We start from the raw sequence: 18,791 nt of genomic DNA, 5'->3' as shown, positions 1-18,791 counted from the left end.
GACACGGTATTCATAACATTCAGTTTTATCACTGTATGTAGTCTTCACTAAGATATGAAAGAAATTCAGACAACTGGAAAGAAGCATTTGCCATTGCGCAATTTAAAGTTAAAACCAAACCAAACAGAAAATACAACATGTTTTTTGGCTGGTCTGTACCTATTTGTGGGGTTTGTACATTCTTCTGACAGACATTTTGGAGTATCCTGGTTCTTTATGGCTGCCTGAGTGCTGGAAAGGGTTCAGAGAACATTTAACTGAGCTGATGCAAATGCTGAGCACAGACATACTGTAGGCAGATGGTGCACTGCCCAAGTCACTGGAACAAGGGGGACATGTTCATAAATAGAGCAGGCACAGCAGACAAAGTCAAAGCTTTTAAGATGGTGCATGCATTGAGGAGAGTTGGGGAAAGGATGTGTTTTGATCACATCCTTTTCTGTATGGTGGCTAATGAGCTATACATAAAAAAAGGCAATCTCTTGTGCAGCTGCTCTCTGGTTAAGGGTAGCCTCAGGGCATCGTACAGCAAAGGGCAGGGACTGTGTGAAATGCTTTACAAGCATTTCAGCCACCTGCTTAGGAGGGGCACTTAAAATTGTAAGGTATGGGCACATAAGACAAGTCCTCCAGTCCTTCTATTATCTATTATCTATTATCTATTATCTATTATCTATTATCTATTATCTATTATCTATTATCTATTTATCACATCGTTGTTAACTCTTCACAACCTGCTTATCAGGATGACTGACCTGGACAGCACTTCATCACACATTCACTTAAAGGAGTGATAAGGTTGAGCACAGGCAGGTCTGTTTGCTGAGTCAAAAGGAAAGCTATTCTGTTTTACTCTAAAGGACAATTATCAAAGGCATGTTCATGCAAAGGGAAGACTAGTTATTTGCACTGCAGGAAGGTGCAGAACTCTGTCCTGTGTTTACAAGCAGTAGCTGAAGGTGCTGTTACTTCCCCTGCAAGGCAAGCTGCATTGTGAGCAAGCACAGGGATTTGTCCCAACTTAAGCAGGCTGGGTGCATCTGATCTGACAGAGACCCATTTGAGGAAGAAACACAAAATGCTGTGCCCCAGGACTCCCAGCCAAACCTGCTGAGAGCCTGTTAGCCCATCCCCATTTTTCTAATTCTTTGACACTCTCCCTATCAGGACTGTTAATCCCTCTAATTTCACTGGCTTTTTCTTATTTTCTTACTGCTCAGGCAGAGATCTCTCTACCAGAAGTAAGGGATGCTGGCTGGTATAGCTTAGAAGCACTATGGGAAGAATTCTTTTCAAAAGCACCAATATCGGTCAATACTGCCTAATCCATAAACTCAGAGTTTATCTCGTTGAAACTGGGTGCAGAACTTCACCTGACTTCAGTGGGAAAGGCAAAGGCACTGCTGAGATGTTAAACATCTTTGCAAAACCCTCACCCCATTTTATACAGTACAAACAGGCACAGGTAATATGAACTCGAGTATCTGTGGCACTCCTAAGCAGACACTCCTAGAGCAGCGTTTTCTCCACATGAAAGAAGCACCTGAAGCAAGATTCTAAAAGCCATGCCTCAAGATCTACAAGAAAACACAGGTGCTGATCCAGGTAGTAATGCTACTTCCCCTCGCCTGCTTCCTTTCAGAGGTCAAGTCCTGGAGGATGCTCATTTGTTCATACTGCTAAAAGTCAGGATGAAGGTCCATCCATGTTAAATAGCAGCACACACATGGTTTGCTGTCTGGGTTTGTCCTTCCTCCCCACACTGCATCTTCATACTAAACACAGCTTAATTTTCCCCAAAGGATCCACAATGTAAAACCTCCCTTGATCTGCAGGAATGTGACTGACCTGTGTGACTGACTCCAAGGTCAAGAGAAAGTGGGGAAGCATTTTTAAGTGTGATTAAGACATTTTAATAATTAAAAAGTAAGTGTATTTCAACACAGAAGGGCTGTCCTTAGTGACAAATGCTCTACTGTTCTCTACTCTCATGCTGCATTTTACCTTCGGCATCCTCTATAATTCCTTAAGCTCCATTAAAAGAGTTTAAAAGGTATATATTACAGTTATATAAGTCAAAAAGAACATTTTTCACATGCCTTTAAAGAAAAAGCATATGTTGGTTTTTGTTATAAAAAAGTATATATGCTAGGGAATGACTGGTATAAAAACAGAAGGAAACATTCTTGAAAAATTACATTAGGTAATGTATGAGAAAAAAGTTCTTACTTAAAAGAGCAACTGCATAAATATCTGAATTGTGACTTTGTTTATATTAAATTCATTCATGAGCACAGTACAAAACCAGTAACCTAGGAAAAGGATGGATCTTCTTGAGACTTTTTGCTTTGAAGACATAGAACAGTAAGACTAAAATGAAGTAACTGCAGAAAAACACATATGCGTATTCCAAGACATAGGATTTCAAATCAGTTAAATCAAGAGGCCTAAATGACGAGGCTCACTGTTTCTCACAAACTTATCAGTTTTGATAGGAAAATACTTCCTCATTTCTTTTTTTTTTCCTTTTCTTCTCTTGGGTCATATCAATATAATAGTTAGATCTCTAAGAACACTTCATCTCATTTTCTCTGCCCCACTGTCATGGTTTGAGATAGCCCAAATTCCAATTCCCTAGCTCCATCCCCCTCCCACATCTCAACCCAATGTGAGATGGGTTTTTCCAGACAAAACACAACCAGACTCAGAATGGGGAAAGGGAATATATTACAATGACTGTACAAATAAATACTACAATACATTATACACACGACTACAACTATCTCTACCATGACATAAGTATTTACAATGGATCAGATCTCTTCTCCCCTCCAAATAAAAGTCCAGGAGGGAAAGAAGGACAGATCCCTTCCAGTCTCTCAGGGCAGCAGCTTCTTCAGAGTAGCAGTCACTAAGCAGCAGCATCTTCTAAGGCAGCAGGCTCTCTCTGTCTCTTCTGTTTCTTGTAGCAGCTGATAGCTGGATCTCTGCCAGCACACACGAGGGGGGTATCCCCCTCGGCCACTCGTCTCTCCAAACGAGTGGTCTTCCGTTGGCTTCGTCACCCCAGACAAGGTCGTATCACCACGTCATATCACGAAGCACAGGGGGTCTTCGTGACGGTCTGGTATCTTCAGGAGATTCAAGCTCCTTGCAGGGCCTCTGTGCCCTGTCTCAGGCTGCGAGCTTCTTTGTAGCTTGCAGCAAGGGAGGGCCCTCAAGGCCAACCTCCCACACTCTGTCCTGGCTGAGCTCTCAGGACGTCCGAGCTTCTCAGCATGTTGCACTTCAAGGCTCTTTCAAGTAAGAGTCTATCAACTTCCTCCTTCCAGGAGGTCTCAAAGGAGTTTTGGGGGGTCTGGTATCAGTTCTTACCCCCAAGAACTCTGTAGAACTCAGCTGCTGACTCTCCTTCCCTCAGGTCTCCTTCCAGGAGTCCCTTCTCTGGTGCTGCATGTCTTTGTTGCTTCTTCGGTTCAGTTCTGGCTGCTGCTTTCTCCGGCCACTGCCACGGCCACTGCCCACGATGGAGAAAACATCTCCCAGTATAACTATAGGCACCTAGCCCAGCATTATGCTGTTCCAGGTCCCCACAGGCCCCCCCGCTGGGGCTGGGGGCCAAAGCCCCCCTGTGGGGCTCAGAGCCCCTTCCTCGTGGCTCACAACATGGCCACCTTCTCCTAACCTCAAACTACAACTCTTCTCTTCCGGTCTGGTTGTGATATGTTTACATTTTTTGCAGGAGCGCTCATTGGACAGAAATTCAAAACTTCCAGGGGTTTCCACCCCTTGGGGTCTACCACTTTTCTTATCCTCTGGGGGAAAACGAAGTCCAAACCACTACACCCACTTTCAATCCCTATCTTAGCAAAACTGCCTTAGGACAAGCAGGTAAGGGTAAGCCCAAAAAAGACAGGAGAGATCTTCTGCCTGTCCTTGAAGTGCACTGCTGATCTTTCTTGCCTGTTCAAGTGTTTTCATCCACTCTTCTTTAAGATGGAGCTGACAGTGGCATGAAACAACTGATTCTTTTCCTTTACCCTTATTTTCCTTCTTGTTCATTTTCCAATTTCAGTCTGCTTTAGACCATACACTTTGATGACTGTGTCTGCTTCAAGGAAAACACCACTTGGAACTGCAAAGGAAGCAGAAGTGAGTGACTGAAGCACAGCACCACCCCCCAGTGAACGGGGTGGGAGATAGGAACATTCTTAATATTTATGTCTCAGAAGAACATTCACAACATAGACTCACAGTATAGACTAATCTTTATTCCTCAAAATGTCTCCCTTGCTTTGAAGGTCCTTTCAACAAGGCACAGGCAATCAAGGAGCCTCTGAAAGTTCCATGCTTCAGTGTTGGTATTTAAGGAGCTTTAGTAAGTGATTTTTTCCTTCTGGTGCACTTATATTCTAACCCTTTATCTGGAATGAAGTGAATTATCTTTTAAAATACTTTTAAATCTTGCATAGCAAGGGGCACACACACCCCTCCTGACCAGGAGGCAGCATGGAGTTCAGCTGCAACATGTAGGTGATAAGCAGATGATTTGTGATTAAATCCTTCCTCTAGGATAATGAGATAAGGGAAGCATTTGCTCCCTGATTTTCTATGCAATGATTTTCAATGCAAAAGTGCTTTTGTAAATCTGTAAGTGAATCACAATCTTGAAATGCAAAAAGGTGTGCTCTGTGCTGAAAACAAAGGCTGAAATGAAAGGCTGGCAGTGATCTGTCTGCCATGTTTGCAAACTTCTCTGGAGAAGGTCATCCTGTATGAATTAAAAGCCTGGTAATTTGGTTTGATAGCTCAGCATAGGGGGGTTGTGCTCTCACTTAGCTTCTTCCAGTCACATACACCATAGTAAAAAGAAAAAATATACATAGACAACGAAAAGAAAGCTAAAGACGCTCAAGGAAGAAATTAGAAAGGATTAAAAGGCTGCATCAAGCCATCTAGAGAACCTTCCACCTCTTCTTTGCTTGAGCCATGTGACAGCAATTGGAAGTATTTTTTACAGTTTTAATACTTCAGTGTCTGATTGGTAGCATTGTTCTTGCCTATCTTATCTTCATAAGACATGGGAAGATGAGCTAAAAATTATACTCTGAATATGGCAAAACTATGTTTAACTCTGTTACCGAGCTTTAGCAAACCTCTTTTTGGGCGAAGCACTGCTATTAAGTTGGCTTCCTGTGGGCTCTCCAGTACACACAGAGTCTATTCCAGTACACATCTTTCTGGAAAAGGCATCCAGAAAAAACCCAGTGTACCATCCCCAATCTGCAAAAAGGACTGTTCCCACCAGCCCACCAGGTCTCACTTTGGAAGAATTTGCTTGATAGAGATTAAATATATATACCCTGATGTCTCTTGCACTGCTTAAGCTATTATCTCACTGTGAATCCTAGTCCTGGTAGTTCATGTCCTCCAGATCCTGTTGGCAGTTTAACTATTTTATGCTGCCTGCCGCACCCTAAACAATTCCCCAATGAAATACTACAGACAAAACCCTCTTCACTTTAAAAGCTCCTGCAAATTTCCAATGATTGCTTCCACAACAGTTCCTCATTCCAGTAAAACAATGAGCAACCAAAACCCACTTCTACAAAGGCCATTTGAAACAGAGAGATATTTCTCTCATATTTCTGCCTGTGTCGTGTGAACCTTTCATGTCGCTAAACACTATGGCACGGTGTTAACACATACCTTCCAATGTTCTCTTTGGGACACAGTTGCAATGTACCTATGCACCATGTAAATATGCAAAATATCACCTTTAGCTGCACTTGGCCCTGAACCCTCCTCACTTACCAGGCCAAAACAGTTAAGCATTACATGATGTGAACTTTGGCATGCAAAGGGAATGCTTATTTGCTCATACAACAAAGGACATCTAAATTTTGGTGATGTGGCAGTTATGTGGCAGAATACGATTCCCTTGAAACCAACAAACACTAAGCTGCGCATCTTAATTAGCTTGTCTTTCCTCTTCTCATTATATTCTTATCCCTGTCGCATTTTGCACACAGATCTGGGAATGTGACAGGCACCAGAAGCATCTCCTATCACCTAGCTCAAAAGACTAGGCAGAGTTGCACACAGAGAGATGAGATCCTTTCATTTTGTTTTACAACCAACGTTCTTTGAAATGTGTGACAGGGAAAGTGTCTGTGGTCTCACTGGATGACATGGTGCAAACTGCTACAGCCATTCACCCATTTGTAGGCAGTGGGGGATGGGTATTGCCTGTACTCATGAGTGTCTCCAAAGCAGCCTTCACAACCCACTCTTGCTTGAACCATCTGGCTTAGGGGCCTAATCTTGACCACTCTCCCTGGAGAAGCAGAAACATTCAAGCCCTCCCTATTCAATCCACTTGACCTGCCACGAAACTTATCTTTTGCAGAAAGGGTCAGCTGTAGGTTACGTAGACTATTACTAGCAACTGCTATAACTGCTGATGGCATTTAGTCAACCCTGAATTCATGAGATATAAGGACCCTTTCAAAACTCTTCCACTCCCCTGGAAGCAGGCACCAGGAAACACTACTCTTGGTCTGCTATGAACAGGTATTTGTTCAAAACAACTCAAAGGCAAAAGATCCATTAACATTCTTGCACAAATCCAACAGTTTGCTCCAACGAACTTATAAAACCATTTTGAAAAAGAAAATAATAAGGCAACCCAACCCCACAGGCAATTAAGCCTTGCCTAAGGAGACACTTCCAATGCTACATTTTTCGAGTGATGTAATAATAAGAGAATATTGAACAATCTGATGCACTTTACAATTCATATGTGTAAATCTAGTGTAATAATCAGGTCATAAATCCTGGGGGCACACAGAGAGCAACTAAGAAAATGTTCCATGAGAAGAGTCCAAACTTACCTTGTGCAACTAAGCACAGGATGTTTTATCTTTAAGGTCACCTCAGTGACAAGTTATTCCATTCTATTTAAAAAACCCTGTATGTTCCTAACCAGAAATAAAATCTTCTGCAAGACATCTGCTTTTAGGATGCCTTAAATTAGAGGAATCCTCATGTGCATCAGGACTACTTCATTAAAACCCAGAAATCAATAGTGTGTAACAGTATATGGCCAAGTTTAGCTCTCCAAACCTGAAGCACAGTAACAGAAGCTGAGAATTATATATGTAAAAGCAGAAAATAATCCAGAAGGTGTAAAGGTAATATTATGGAATAAAATCAGGTTTATAATATTAAACATATGCAACCAAATGATTAGTGGAAAAGCCAAAGACAAAACACGTTGTCTTGACCTATTTTTGTTCTCAAATGTATTTCAAGAACTGTTTCTGACTGTATCTTTAAGTAAATTTAGAGATTTTAGCCATATGCCATAACTCTGGGTCTCCTATTTCAAAAACAATATAAAATGTGCATGACAAGTGCATAATACTGTATTTTAGCAAAGCTTTGCCCTGAACTGAGTAAGACAGAGGTAATGAGCAGGAATTATTTGGGAGGTTGGTCTCACTGCCTAACATAATGACAATATGTGACAACTTGCCCTCAGTTCATATATACTTGCATCAAGAGCATGTTGCAATTTTATCTGTTATAGGGACACTTACAACAAGAGGACACACTAGTATTTCACTAAAAAAATGCAAAGAAGGTTAAAAATACCCATGCACACTAGTGCATGAAAAGTTCTAGGTTGCTTTCATTTCAGCCTTTGGTCAATGGCTTTGCAGCATTTTTTCCTGTTCCACTTTTACAGTGAGGACTCACCCAAGAGTCTCCCCATGTTGCACTGAAGGCTCTTCAAGGGCTGAAGGACAGATAGAGACTAGTTATCTTGGGGCCCCCAGGTGTATCAGATGCCAAACCCATCTCTTCTAAACCTGCCATGAAAAGCCTGTGGATTACTTTTCTTGCAGCCTCCCACTGCAGAGGGGGCTCTCTGGGGTTGAGGTGGGAACCACCTGTGTCCCACTCTCTGCAAGCACTGAGACACTGCAGCAAGCTCATGTACAGTCTGTCTGCAATCAAACAGTTAGCCACACTGCTCAGTGACTTTTCTTGCTCAGGTCAGATTCTGCAGCAGATGATGTTGGATTAATTACAGCAATACATAATTACAACAGCATGCCAAGTTGGCAAAATGTAAACTCTTTCTGCTGCAGTGTCTCTTCTGTATATGTGTGTTTCTGTAAACAAGCCATTAACCACAGAAAAGAGGGTTTGATAAAAATCCCCCAGTAACTCATGAGGGATTACCATCATAAAACATGCAGTTAGTTCTGTGCACACTGAGATGCGAGTCCCTCTTGCTTGGTTAGTAAGAACAGGTTGGCAGGTGGGACTGCAGGAAAATGAGGCATGACTCAGCAATGACTGATTTTCTCCTTCCATCAAGTCTGTGTTTATTTAAGTTGTTTAAGCACTGTCCGGCATTTTGGTGAAGAAGGAGGTATAGGGAATTTAAAGTAGTAAAATCACTAACAGCACAAGGAATAGTCACAGTAGTGATAAAAATACTTCAGCCTTACTATTTTCCAAGCTACAAAAGACACCTAGTTAACAAAGGTTTTAATTTTGTTCTTGCTACTGATTTAAAAGTGGGATACAAAGAAGATTTAGTTTTGCTTTTGCAAACTCATGGATGAGATTTTAGTTTGAAAAAATCAAAACTGAAGTCTCTCTCATCTTTCTTCCACCCAAACCCAGCTCCTGAAGTTGATGAGGTTCAGACAGAGTTATTTTTACTTACTTCCCTATCAAAGTATTTTATAAGTTATTTGAGATTTGTGATTGGGATCCTGCTACATAAGAAAGTCAGATTGTGAATCACTGTATTTCTTAACTTTGCCAGAGTACCAGTAAGAAAGGGCATCTGAGATAAGTATTTCTTGATTTATTTAATCTCCAGCTAGTAAAATAACAATGTTCCAGAAAACATGCCATTTTTAAGTCCTAATCTTTATTTAAAAAAAAAAAAAAAAAAAAAGAAAAAAGATGGCAAGCTGTGCAGGAAGAGAGCAAACTGTTTTGTGTTTTCACAATACAAAACACATTTCTTTGAGCCTAACAAAAACATAATACAATTTCCTCTGACAGGTTTTATCTTGCATTTTCCCATATATGTAAGCTGATTTTTTCCCTTTTATCTAATAAAACAAAATTATTAATTTTTTTAAAGCTTAGAATAGTCCTTTTTCTGGGAATTGGACCCAAACAATGTACACAAGTGGTATACAGTGCCATGAAGACACATGGTAGTAACAACAAAACACCCAGAGAAAGGCAACAGGTGATACTGTGGTCACTCTGGAGTTGATGAGGTATCTGCCATTAACCAATGACTAATTAGGGTGTGGGCTTTACCCAGCGTTTCTGCTGGTCTCCAGAGTTGAGCAGCAGATCACATGCATGAGTCAGTAAGTAGGGAAGCTGGGTAGGTTCCTCCAGCTCTAGACTCACCTGTTCCTCTTCAAAATGATGATATTTTTAGCAGAGGTGAGGAGGGAAAACAAAACCTGACATGGTATTTTGCTTTTAAAACCTGCTTTCTAAGCATTCAGTCCTGAAGTTCACATTCTCAACTTCATACAAACAGACATGTATGTCCATGGGGTGGGAACGAGAGGCTCAGGCTTGACACAGGTTTGCCTTCAGTTTGGGACTGTGAAGACACCCCAGCATTTAAGTTCTCCCAAATAACAAAGATCATTAGCTTTAATTTTATTTTCTTCCCTCATCAAAAACTACAGCTACAGTTCTCAACTGAGTTGCCTTTATCTGAAGAGGCACCTCAGAATGAAGAAAGGCCTCTCTCAATCTCAGACATTTTTAGAGCAGAACTGTGCTATCATGCAGCCTTGGCTGATAATCCTCAAATCTATACTGTTAATGGAAACATCCTATTTGTATGAGGGAAGTTTGCAACAAAAGCAGGATCTGCCCTCTGGGATTCACATGTTCTCACTTTAATTAAAAAGAAAATCCCATTAAAACTTGCCATGGCCACAAGTGAATCAAATTAATTAAAAAAAATAAATTTGAAGATGGGAACAAAACTGGTTTTTATGAGGTAACAATTGCAGCTTAAATCTGTATGCTTTTAATAGCATAAATTAAAACTTAGGACTTTGAAGTATTTTCTTCAAGTCTTAGGAAATCCACTTAAGTGGTGTAACTTTGAGTAACATTGTGCCCACTAAATCTGTTTTTAGGTTCAGTTCACTTAAAATGCACACATGCTAAAAATGGTCATAAAATTTTTACTTCAGATGCATAAACTGTTTAAATACTTAGTTCCTTAAAAAAACCCTGAACACAACAACAAACCCAAAAGCAGAATGAAATTGCTCTACTTACAAATGAAATCACATCTGAGGCATCTTTGTTTTAAAGCTTAACAACAACTGAGGCAGGATGTGTTTGCTTTCAATTTCTTACTATTAAAGAATATGAGTTTGCCCTACTGCTAGAGATGAACTTTGCAAGGGTGTACAGTTGAACTAGGTGAATGAATGATGGCAGAAGATTAGACACAGATTAAGTTCTTGATGGCTCTACTGATTGCTCAGTAGTTCACATGTGACTGAAGAGCCAAAAAGATTTCTTAAGAGAGGGAAAAGAAAAGCATGGATGGATGGCCAGTTACTGCTTCAGCTGGTGGAAGGAAAATGATGCATAAGCAACAGAACGCAGTTTTAGAGGAGCATCCAAAAGTCCCATGGAGGTGTAAACCACTGCACTTTCTGGAGCAGGGGTGTAAACTATTCCAGTAAGTGAAATGGAGAACCCAGATGTGTCCCTGGGGAGGAAGGCTCACTTCCTGCTCAGCTCACTCCAGCCTAGCTCCAGGGGCCGTCAGGGATGTGGGAGAAGGTTCGCAGGGTTCCCATGGCAGCACAGCCTAGCATGAGGTCATGACAGGCTGGGAAGAGGCTGTCTCTCATATCTGAGGGCAAACTCAGACTGAGGTGGGTATGTCTGCACACAGTTTCAATCCCCCAGCCACCAGTTCCTTGCTCATTCCATCAGCTGCAATGCCAGTTGTGCCATGATGGCCACAGCCTTGGTGCAGAACAAGATATTAACTTAATTGAGCAATGACTTGACAGCTGTATCTTCAGTGCAGAACATAGTATTAACTTAATTAAGCAACAAATTCCTAAACCAGATGAAAGCTCTGACAGTGGTCCAAGCTCTGCTGCATTATCAAGCAGCTAAATAAGCTCCCCACTAACTTTTGTCATGGTGGAGAGAAGACACAGCAGGGGTGGGGGCTGTGGGAATAACCTCTTCTTTTGCATTACTGAAACTAGATATTTAGAGTGGGAAGATGCTGGTGCACTGTGGCAAGATGAAAACCTCTGGATGTGGTTTTTGACCTGGCTCCAGATTTTGCCAGCTCAAATGTCAACCCTACTTACGTTTCCACATCCCTCTTGAAACTCTTACACACCATGACCATGGTTTCATCTCTCCCTGCTCTGCTCAGGTAGCCAAATTATTGACAAACAGCACTATTTCTGAAGTTTGTTAGTCTCTTCCAGTGAGGAAAAAGGCACCGTGGGAGCATTCACAGTGCTATAACCCAGCCATGCCTTCTCCAGCTGTTAGGCTTCCTCCCAGACACTCCTCCCTGGATGACAGTCTGCATTCAGTTATCTGCTGCGGTCATTTCCATGCTCAGCTATGCCTTCCATATAAGCTCTTTGTGCTAGACTTCCCTGCAGGCAGAGCAGATGACACGATCCTTAAAAAGATGAGCACATCCAAAGGGGTTAAAAAAACCCACAGCATGCAGTATATATGTATGAAGTGACTCAGGAACACAGAAAAAACCAAGTATGAGATGGTGCTATCTCCAATTTTTGCCTTGGCTACAAAGTACTCTTCAAACTAGCCAGAGGTTTTAAGGACTCTAAACTTTATTACAGTCTCATATGAAAGTTTGCTCAGCTGTCTTTATCTTCAGATGCAAAATTTCTTTCACCTCTTTCTTTCAAAAGCTATGCAAAGTACTGTTCCTTAACACATCACTGAAAATGAGCAAATGCTGGCAGTAAGCTTTGGTACCAACTCACTGTGGGTAGCAGCAGGCTGCAGACCTCTCATTCTCATTCTGCCTCTACCACTTGTGTCCATGTACTCTGAAACCTCATACATTGTAAGAAAGGTTCCAACAACTTGAAAAAAAACCTGTAAACTATGAACTGCCTGCTTTCACCTTCCTCATAATTTCTGGTTTTATACTCTATTTCTGAACTTATTCATAGTCAAAACCATGAGGTGAAACAGACTTGTGTGTGCCTCCTTTACAGAGGAAAGAGGATACAAACCAAAATTCTGACAGAACAGTGGTTCTCCATGTGGATGACTGCTGTTGCATCTGCATTCATGACAAAATATGATGTTTATGTTAGATGTGCTCCTCTCAGTGCCTCCCTGACAGAATGGCTCATCAGATTTGAGTGACAGGGCAGGATACTGGCTGGGGTCACAGCAGAACAATCAGCAGCAAAATCGGACACAAATTAATCTTCATTATAAATGGCAAAGAATCCTGTCTGCTTTGCAAGACCCAGAGAGTGCTTGAAAGGAGAAGAGGCATGCTTGTAAACTCAGAAAATTTGACAGAGCAATGGAAAGCGTTCCTATTGGTTCTCAGAGCACTGTCTCTGTTTATGGCACATTTTCTGACTTATGGTTCTTTGCTTTCTGACCTTGCAAAAAGGCAGCATTAGGGAGGGAGAGAGGAAAGGACAGGGGATCTTCTCATGCATGTCAGAAGGCAAAATCAGAATCCTATGAACAGCAAAAGAAACATGTTTTTATCATTCATTTACACATTAGGAAACATACATGGTAGTTTTTGTAGGGAATGGATTATGGACCATCTACTGATCCATTTCACCCTGTGTAGAACTTCTGATGGGCATAAACTTGGACAGAGCGCTCATGCTGCATTCCTTGACTGCTTTTCTCTCCATGGAGACACAGATCATTTGGGGTGTGTGACATTCCCTCCCATTCTGCGCAAGTAATTTTTCATTGCTATGAACTATCTCTTGACTGCCTGAAGTGACAAAAGGTGCTTGAGGAAGAAAGTGTGAGCCTCAACCCTGAGGATTAAAACTCGGCAATGTTGGACCTCATGGGTAAGTTTTAAATGTGTACAAAAGCCTAAGGAACAGTGACCTCCACAAAGATGTTATTTCTGCCTTCTGCAGGTGAAGAACCAACAATTGCAAAGCACATTTTGAGAAGAGCTGACAACTCACTGCTCTCTTTCAAAACTGATTTAAGCAAGAAAGTGCTTTTTCCCTGCTAATGCCTTTCTCCTAGATCTTCTCCTTCCTTCTGTCACCCAGTCATTCCTGTCTACCCCTCCACTGACATTTCAGTGATGCTCTAGTTTTAAGCAGTGTGTACAGGTGAGTCAATTCAGACCCAAAGACCTCAGGCAGCTTGCCAAAGTCATGCTAATTAGCTGGCTGAGCAAGGCTTATATTAGCTTTACAGCAGTGCTGATAGATTTGACTTGAATCAACAACAAAAATGCTGCCACATGAAGCTGAAGAGTGCACATGGTAAGAAATGAGTGCAGAAACAAGCAACAGAAGATAATTCTGTCATCAAAAAGAATCAAAGTTAATGGTAACTAGGTCAAATTGAGATTTTGTTACATATGGTTTCTGATCACAGTACTATTTACCAACTGAACTAGGGAGAATAATTTGAAATTCAAGTGAACACAAACTCAGATCTAATTTCAAGGAGAATTTCCATCTGGAAAAGTTGTGAAGAACTGCTGGCAAGTAATGGAGGAATTGAGGACTAGTAAGATTCCGAGCTGGAAAATGTATGCAGGACAATGGTGAAATTTCCAAACAGCAGAGGATTAAATCTAATTGGATTTGAAGTTGCAGATAAAAAGCCTTAAGTTTCAAGGCAAGTGAAACCGTATTTGAGTAGAATACTCTCCATCACTGCATTATTTTGCTAACCAAGCTAACTGCCAAAGTTACATGTCCACAATTCCTTACTAATTCAAACTTGTGTTGATCACTGCTGTACCCCTGGGATTTTCAATCACTTGTGCAGTGCTGTCCCACATATTTTCCATTTAGTTTCTGTTGACAGATGTCAACCTCTAAGATCTTTTTTTTCCTTGCATGTTCAATACTGTCCCAGTTATGCATCACCAGGGAAATTTCAAAAATTTTCCAGTGAGTTGTCTCAATTGACTAAAAAACGTATGGGTCACACGATACAACATTTTCTCCTGACTATAGATTCTCTCTATAAACTCAGTCAGCCTTATTTTCTGATCTATAGCACTGACAGATCAAAAGCAGCAGCTGAGTGGCCCTAATCAGATTTTAGACTAGGCTGCCTCCTTCCTCCCCCACCAATTTCAGCTTATCCTAAATCAGTCATGCCATCTGTAGGGGAATGGCAATTAAATTTACCTGAAATCAACAGAAAACTTCTTGTTGGCTTCACTCTACCAGCACAGCCTCAGCTGCCTGTCAAAACTATTGGGAACCCTTCCAGAGTACACCATGGACACAGTTAATTAGGCAACTCTTCTTTAGAATGAAACTGGCTTTAAAGAATATGCTGAAATGGGTATTAAATCAAGGAAACTTCAAATGCTGATAACCAAATGTCTTGCAGACACATCCTTTTCCAATTGCATGAGTGTTCTGAAGACCCAGCAAAATGGTGTACCATGCACACACGCTGTCAAATCAAAATACTCATCTGCATCTCTCTAATTAAAAAAAGCCATTGGTACTCAACAGCAGGCACTGAAATATTAATCAAGTTGTACACACACAGCTGTAGGAAGAGAGTTGCACTGACATGGAGACCTCTTTACAAATCTGCTTCGTGTGGTCAGCTTCATGAAGATGATGAGTTGACGGGGAAGTCATATGTGTGGGAAGGAGCCAGACACCATTAATTTTGTGACAGTTAGCCTCTAAAAAGGAAATTAGGGGGAAACTTACTTTGAAATTAAATAACACTGCACCCTTCGTCTGCAGGAACTCCTTGCAAATTGCTCTCCCTAAATCTTCTCTGAGTCCGATTCAGTCTCAAAATCCCCTTGCTTCAGTACTTATTTTAGTTGAACTTTTGATACATGATGTGCTGGTTTTGGCTGGGGTAGAGTTAATTTTCTTCACAGTGGCTAGGAAGGGACTGTGTTTTGGATTTGCGCTGAACACAAGGTTGATAATATAGAGATGTTTCTGTTATTGCTGGGTAGGGCTTACACAGAGCCAAGGCCTTGTCTGTTTTTCGTACTGCCTCGCTGGCAAGTTGGGGGTGCATGGGAGGCTGGGAGGAGACACAGCTGGGACAGGTAACCCCAACTGACTAGAGGGATATTCCATACCATATGACATCATACTCAGCATATAAAGTAGAGGGAAGAAGGAGGAAGCGGGGGATACTTGGAGTGGTGGCCTTTGTCTTCCCAAGTCAGCCTTACACGTGATGGGGCCCTCCTTTTCTGGAGATGGCTGAACACGTGCCTGCCCACGGGAAGCAGTGAATTAATTCCTTGTTTTGTTCTGCTTGTGTGTATGGCTTCTGCTTTCCCTATTAAACTGTCTTTACCTCAACCCACAGTTTTCTAGCTTTTACCCTTCTGATTCTCTCCCTGATCCAACTGCTGGGGGAGTGAGCGAGTGGCTGTGTGGGCCTTGGTTACCAGCTGCACTTAAACCACAACACATGCAAATCAGGTAACTGAAATACACCAATTCAAGAATTTTCAACTTGTATTTGTTCATATTTTTGCAGGATATAGGTGATGTTCTATAGCTTCTGTACTAAACCCAACACCTTGAACTTAACGTGCAATATTCCTTTAAACTCCTCTTCAACAGATCAAAGCATCTGATAGTCAACAGACATGCTTTAGAAAGCCATAAGAACTAAGTATAAGATAGTGTTAAATCATTTGTTATCCATGTGCCTCTAGAGAGGCTACTGCAGATTTGAAAACTTGTCCTACCACAGTTACACCAAAATGGGATAAAGCCTTGAACTCCCATTTTGTTTCAATTACCACTACATTTGGCAACTGAGCCACAGTCAAGCTAACAAAATGAAGGGGCTTTGGATCTCACTCTCCCTGGTTGTATCATCCTTGAATTTTCATGGCAAGCTGAAAATAATTGAGTGGGCAGGTGACTACTGCCCCACGAGTCAGTGCAGATGTGGCAGGGCACACTCTCCCCACCCATGTCAACTGGGGCAGCATGATTAAAGCTAGTAATTAAGAGTACAAAACAATTAGTCTTCCTGACATCATCCTAGCCTCAGACTGTGAGAGCTTCCTTTCACCCTGCCTCTGCCTCACTGTTTTCTTCCAACTGCTTCCCAGGCTTCATCTTAAGACAGCTTCAATGTAAAGTAACACAAGGCCAGAACCATCAAAAATGCTACATATTTTAAAGTATGAATACTTGCTCCACCTGCAACAAGGAATACCCAATTCTAGCAGTGTAAAAGTCTGGATAAGCACTAAAGCAGTATGCTTGGTTCTGCCCTGCTGCAATGAAAAAAAAAAAAAGCTGGAAACCTTTGAAGATTCCTTTTAACTTGTGTGACTGGCTGGTCCCAAAGCCAGGGATACAGTTGACTTTGAAAAGTATGGCCACAAAAGTGAGAGTTAACCTACGAGGCTGAACTTAAAGACCTACCCCACATTTTACACCCTTCTTCTCTTCATGCGTGGAAGAGAAGCTGACTTGTTAACTAGAGTTAAATCAAGACTTTTAGAAACCTTAGCCTATCAATCACAACCAGTAAAAAATGGTTTAGGTTTGAATTTTACTGGAACGAGTATGTAGAGACAAGACGATTTTGTTCTTTGCTGGTATCTGGCAGCCCTGTGGAGTTTATTGGTTGCAATGCTGTCTACTGAGCAACATGCTGTATCCACTTCCTTTATTCTCTATTTTTTCTACTTTAGATTTTGGGACAGAAACTATATCTTATAATGGCTCTATATAATTACTTAAATCCAATTTCCAATCTTAACCAGAGATGTAACAAGGAACTATTAATAATATTTAGAGCAGCATTAATCTATCCCTGCTCTTTCACTTGAATGGTAACAGGAACTATACCATCAGGGAAATAAATTTAAGACAATTTGAGTTTTGAGAGAAACATCAGAACAAGAGCTTGGGATCTGCATTGCTGCAACAGCTTGTGTCTGTGGGAAATCCCGCAGGTACCAGGAAAACAGGAAAAGGTGGGATGATGGGCCTACTCACAGTCTAGTAACGTAAAATACACGCACAGGACATCACAGGACTCATACCCAGATGTTGAGCAAGTGCTTCAGTAAAAGCGACTTCAACACAAACTAAAAAAGGGTAAAGTCAAACCTAAGTTTAGGCATCTTGCCTGATAAATACAGAAATGGAATATACCCTACCCCACTAACACCCTTAAAAAGCATTTTCATATTCTTCAATGGCAGTCAGGCTGGATTAGGAATTAACTTCTTGCACTAGGTGTCAGATGCCAACGATACTTTACTTCGTTACGAAACCTCTAATAAAAACTCAAAATGCTCAATACGTAATTGCTACTGACTAACAAAACCAAGTTGTAGTCATGGTCCTCTGAAAAAAACCCAAGGCTCTGCTCTGTGTGGCTTCAGTGTTTTGCCACTGTAAACTCATCTATCTCCTGGAATAATTAACAAACTCCATAAAGAGTACCATTCTCACTAAACTATAAAATTAGCCAGAGGAATCTCTGAACCTTCAGAAGGGAAATTCTTCTTGGATTTAATTGAATTGACTATGCTTTAAATTAAAAACAAACTAAGAACTAATTTTTCAATTCTGAATGGAACTGAAACCTTTAGAGTGACAGCTATATCTTTAAAAGTTTTCACTAAAATCACACGATAATATCCTGAGGAAAACTAAAGCTACTTTTTTCCCTCTCAACAATATCAGTTTGCAGCTCAACAACACAAGGGTGGAGGAGGAAATTCCTTTATTCTCACCTTCCCAAAAAAAAAAAAAGTTCCTTTTCAGTAAGCTTTAGTACAATGAGTTTGTCATCAATTGTTTGCAGGAAACATCTCACATTTTTTTCTTCTATGCAGTGAGTTTGATCGCAGCAGGTCAACTTAAGCTTATAAAGGAAAAAAGCAAATGAGAGGCAAAAGCTACAATCCCATCAAAAATCATAAATGCCACCAATCTCAGTAAAAGTACCCACATAATGCTCTCAGAAGATCCAAGCAATTATAACTACATTTGTTTGTAGTGATAACACAAGACCAAAGCAATTTAAAAGTGAGAAAAAGCATATGTGACTCCATCAAATAACAACAAAAGTAGCGAGTAGCAACAGCTTACTCCATTCTGAAAGAACAACCCATTTACCACCACAAGGAAGAAGAAAATAACAGCACATGGGCAGCATTCTCACTGTAAGCTGGGACTAACAGGGATTCATAAATATCTTTTTAATTTTGGTTGTTAAAAGGGTGCTGTGAATAAACCGCTTGGCCTGCAGCAACAGTACTGCAATGGGCAAGAGCAACAATTTAAGAGCAAAAATTAAACATTTACTCCTGCTAATTTCTTTGAGAGGTTTTCACTCCTGAAAAGATACTTCTGAATCTGCTTTCTGATGCTTCTTCTCCTGGTAACTTCCACTGATGGGGAAAAAGCCAATTGCTGCTCCTGCTTGGAAAGCTCTGATCTTTCTCTGAAATAATCAATGGTAACGCAGTAATACCGATCTGTTTGAGAAGG

At 41.0% G+C, this 18,791-nt stretch overlaps 1 protein-coding gene across 9 annotated transcripts in view; it reads right to left on the bottom strand.

The window, feature by feature from the left end:
• PALM2AKAP2 (PALM2 and AKAP2 fusion) overlaps positions 1 to 18,791 on the bottom strand; it is a 266,174-nt gene that overhangs the window by 66,342 nt on the left and 181,041 nt on the right. The window contains exon 1 of one of the 9 annotated variants that reach the window (XM_032674594.1): positions 15,003 to 15,334. The exons of the other annotated variants lie outside the window; for them this stretch is intronic. The gene's annotated coding sequence lies outside the window, so the exon portion shown is untranslated. Of the gene's footprint in view, positions 1 to 15,002; positions 15,335 to 18,791 lie in introns of those variants that run through there. 9 annotated transcript variants of the gene reach the window in all.

This window comes from Chiroxiphia lanceolata, chromosome Z (assembly GCF_009829145.1).
Source record: "Chiroxiphia lanceolata isolate bChiLan1 chromosome Z, bChiLan1.pri, whole genome shotgun sequence".
NCBI classification, from domain to species: domain Eukaryota; kingdom Metazoa; phylum Chordata; class Aves; order Passeriformes; family Pipridae; genus Chiroxiphia; species Chiroxiphia lanceolata.
Note: the sequence above shows the minus strand (reverse complement) of the source record. Positions and strands in the feature narration are given on the sequence as shown.